General features: G+C 27.8%; 1 pseudogene; it reads left to right on the forward strand.

Annotated features, from left to right (window-relative positions):
- The first annotated feature begins 444 nt into the window (after positions 1-444).
- Positions 445-4,448, forward strand: LOC105618806 (annotated as a pseudogene).
- The last annotated feature ends 669 nt before the right edge of the window (positions 4,449-5,117 follow it).

Here is a 5,117-nt window from a genome sequence, read left to right on the forward strand (position 1 = left end):
TATTTCAAGAATCTTTAAACTTATATAATGCCGATAATCACATTGAAAAAAAATGTATTATGAACTTTATTAAATATTTGTTTAAATAGTACTAACGAATTTACTAAATGTAAACAAATATTTATTTAAGTAAAATTTTTTTATTTTAAATGTTTATTTATTGTAAGTAAATATTTCGTTAAAATTATAAAATTCATAAAATTCAGTAAATTTTTTTTCAATACAAGGTAAAAAGATTCCAGATGAATGGAAAAATAGTGTTCAAAATTTTTGGCCAAGATGGTATATATAAAATAATGTGCAAAAGTTTCTAGTTAGAAAGATTTTTTATGTTTTCTTTCAAAAATGAAGACTAACGGAATTTTAAGCAGTATAAAAATATGTAATTAAGAAAAATAATATAAGAAACATTATATTATATAATATATAAACATTATATTAGATATGGGTAGTATTAGATATGGGAAAAAATTCGTGGCGTTTTTCCCATTAGATGGCATTAAAAAAACGCCACGAACTTTTTCCCTCGCTTAATATTATATAATCCAAATTTTTTAATCTTCATTTTTTGAAAGAAAAGATAAAAAATGTGCGATACACGCGCACATATATATTTAAATTTAAATTTTGTATTATATTATTTTAGGAGATACAAAATCAATTTAAATACATGGAATAACCCGACGTTCTGCAGAAGAAAACATTCTATAACGCATGTTAATTTGTTTTTATGAAAAATTATAATTTTTTTATGTATTGATTATCTAAGTTTTTATTAAATGTGCAATTTTATTAAATTGTAAATTATTCTTTCGGATTATCAATTATTTTGTGTTGTAAAATCATTATATTTTACTGCATATCATTTTGTTCCGCATTAAATAATCTTTAGAAACAGTTTGATCACAGTTATAATTTTGTGACAAGTTGATTTTCTTCTTCTTGTGATATCGGAGATAATAGAAAAATTAGATTTTTCTTCTTTCTCAAAATTCAAATCTATTTCTTGAAATAGTGCAGTAAAATGGATATAATGAAGAGAAATAACGTCAAAAGTCCACACATTTTCATTCTTATCTAATAGCAAATTTACCTAGTTGATTCTCAAGTTTTATCATCCTAATATTAACATCATATTGAGCATCATTACAGTTGCAAAGAAGTTTGAGATAATACACATATCGCTAGACAAAGTGATAGACCTCGAATGTAAAATAAGAGCGAGAAGAAAACACGGAAGACTTTTTTTCGGAATTACTACGAACGAAGCTCGACAAGAACGATTTTATGAGGAACATAAAATTTGCTGGAAAAATGGCGCAAAAATGACAAAAAGCTGAAAAAGATGGAAAGATTTCGAAGAGAATATAGAATTTATCAACTGTGGTTTTCAGAATTTAGAATGTGAAAGATTTTCTCTTTCTCCTTCGTTATCGATATGACGTGCAAGGTGCAACTACTGCGTCGTTTCTTACAATTCTCGTGATTGGTCTTCTACCGATAATGTCGACAGGGCCGTTGATCTTGAATCAATAATACCTTCGAGATCTGTGCCAATATCGCACTGAATTTTTAATTAGACAATCAGGAAGGAGAATACAAGGACATGTATTGTCGGCATGATTTAAGCGTCCTTGATATGTCGGACTTGAAAATTTTTTTGATCTTACATAATGTGTTACTTCCTGATACATAATTGGGTCGTTCGGAAAGTTCGTGCCGCAAAAGATTTAAATTTAATAAATGAAATTAAAAATTTAAATCTTCTGCGTTTCAATTTTCTTTCAAAATCGGCACGAACTTTCCGGACGATCCAATACAACACATAGACAACCGGTCAATCACCGTAAAAATGTGTAAAAATTTATAAATCAAATGAAGATCGCAAATAAGTTATTTTTTACAATTGTTTCTTTTATTACAAATCCAAATTTATTCTACATTAAATACTGATTTATTCATACAAAATAATATTCAGTTTACTCTATGTTAAATTAAATTTATTAGAGATAATCAATCATAAAAGATATCCGAAATTAGTATCCTTAAATCTGCTGATTAAATTTATTTGATTCAATATCACTTTTTTAATTTTTATATGTAAATCTTTTATAAATTGATTTGACTTTTATGAATTGATTTGATCATATGATATTAACATTTTGATTTTTACGACTATTAATTTTTGCATTTGATAATAACGAATGTCTTTAACAATGTATTAAGAATGTCTTTAACATTGTATTAAATTAAGATACAAACGAGCATTAATTCAAATTAAATGTCTACAGAAAAGTAACAATGTTGGGATTGAATAGAGATAATAACGCCTCTTTCTACGTTATCTTAATCAGCAATCCTGATAAAAAAATTTGTATCGCTGGAGTCACACGGCCCTGAGAAATTGCGCATGGCACGCATGTTGATGATTGCACACGCGGCACGTTGCGCTTGTCAAACCGCTCGGAACCAAGCCCCCGACCATGGTGGGGAACGATCGATAAATTCGAAGCCACGACGTTCTACCGGCGAGTAAGCATTCCGCTGCATTATCTGAAAGTTCAAGTCACGATTGTGAAGCGACAAGCCAAAGCCGACCAAAATGCCGGGACCAGGATGCGATAAATGCAAGAGTGAGTATGCTCATAAATGCTTAATGGATATTAATAGAGAATTTGACATGACATTTCCTCAATTATTACTACTGTTGCTCTTTAGAGGAATTATTGAGGCACAGTGAAAAATATACATGCAGAAAACAGATCAGTATTTTTTAAGCTGTTACGCGATTGATTTATAATTATCATTTATTCAGCAATGTATGGTCAAAGGGCAGTTGATTAGTTATTGAATTATTGCAATATCTTGTTGAATAATTATTGAAGGTTATACACGATTCTTAAATAATGTGGATTCTTAAAAATAAAAATGTACGCCTAGAATTGTATTTTTTCTAATATATGTGTGTATATCTAATATATATCTTTAAATTCTAATGTATGTATAAATATGTATAAATAAAATATGTATATATTAAATATGTATATTCTAAATATATTTAATATTCTAAACAATTATAGTGAAAATTTATAAAATATTTTTTTTAATTAGACCGATAAGAATAAATTAAATAAGAAAAAGAATTGTATTTTCTAAGTTCATTGCAGTGTTTTAAGAGGCTTATTAACATCATTATTAAATTGACAGCCAATGTAATTTTTTATATTATTTCCAGTTTGTAATTGTGTTTAAATTCGACAAACCGAATTGTAGTTCATAAAAAAATTGAAAAATGCACTTATAAATTTATAAAGAAATATATTATTAAATATCGATGTTCGCTTTGACAAAAAAAATAGGATTCTGTTATTTGATATGAATTTTAATTTATTTTGAAATTTCTAAAATAATTTTTTAAATTTATTACAGACAAATGCCAGGATTGCAAGTGCGGTGACAACTGCTCGTGCTGCGATTCCGGATGCAAGGGTAATATTTATATTAGAAATGTTAACAGTACATTTTGTGCACTCGCTTTTCCGATTGCGCATTTCGTTGTTTCCTCGTCATGCTTCTCTAACGAGTTATTATTCTTAATTACGGCCAGTTACAAGCTGTCGAACTCGTTTTCACAATACCGCATCGGAATGTCTCTTTTTCCAAGCAGAATCGATGAACGAGAACGTGCGCCACCTAGTAACTGTACTATTTTTTATTTTCCATCCCGGACAATGACCGGTTAATAACGGCTGCCGTCGACGCCTGCTAATATCCCTTAACACTTTACATCGCAGTTCCGCGGGACTTGTGGTGCAATTTCGTTGTACGGCGCAGTTACGCGTGATATGTTATTCGAAGCTTCTATGCTATACTTACGGTCAATTCGATCATTATATAATGAGTCACGGTTTCTCAGAACTGCATTCCTTTTCTGTTCAGTTCTTTCACTCTCATATGTTTCGTATTTTCCTTCGTTTTTATTTTCACAATTTCTTATTTTCCATTATTGACATAGCAAAAAAGTAGTAATATTTAAAATTTTTATTTGCAAAAAATGAGAAGAATAACATTTTTAAAGAGTTATTTAAAGTGACCTATTTATTAAATTTTATATAAACGACTGTTTTTATCTTTTTTATAGAAAAATTTAAATTTGCCTTTATGATAGTAAATTATATTTTTTTTTACAGATCCATGTAACTGCAAGACACAGGGTGGAAAATGTACGTGCAAGCCTTGCACCTGTTAATTAATAATCATGTCAAGGACAGTCCATGTTGGAAGTGATAATAGATCCGTAATGCGCTTAAATATCCAACATGTGCGCAATATTCCAAATACATTACTATCAATGTAAAATTTTATGCTTAGTGAAAATTAGAGATGCGAATTCTTCGCTTTTTTGTTAGATAAACAATCATGAATTAATAAAATTCACTTTAAGTATATTGTATGTGTTATATGTTTAATAGTTTTCCCATTCTTTCATATGCTAATAGTAATACTGCCATACATTCATATACACAGTAATGAAAGATTTTTTAAAATACAACATTATTTTTGCCGAGAATAATATAAAAAGTTAACAATCAATTCTATCGAAAATATTTATTCAAATTTAGAAAACAATAATTTAATAAAACAATAATAAAATTTTGCTTCAAGACTTTCAGTTTTTATATTTAAAAGTTCTAAGTTTAAAATTGAAAAAGTCAGTGTCCACTTGATTTTTAAAACTTGACAGACCCGATTATAAATAAAATCTTTTTTATGATAACTCGCGAAATAGTGCTTATCGTTATTTACAATTCTATTGATATTTACGATTTGTAAGATGTAACTGATGTCTTAGAAACGTAAAGCTTTAAATTGTATTACAATGATTTCTACTAAAGAGTTTTATTAAAACTATGGAATACAATTTTCTCATCTATTTTCCTTATGATCCTTTGAATTTTATTTCTATGTTAAATAATTCCCATGATTAGAGTTCATTATTTCATATTTTAATTAAATTTACAATATCTGTGAAACAATTGTATTTATTATTAAGTAAATTCTTGAAATTCGGAATTTTTTTTCTATTTTTCTATTAAAACATTCTTGAATTTTAATTA

This window comes from Atta cephalotes (assembly GCF_000143395.1).
Source record: "Atta cephalotes unplaced genomic scaffold scaffold00001, whole genome shotgun sequence".
Classification (NCBI taxonomy): domain Eukaryota; kingdom Metazoa; phylum Arthropoda; class Insecta; order Hymenoptera; family Formicidae; genus Atta; species Atta cephalotes.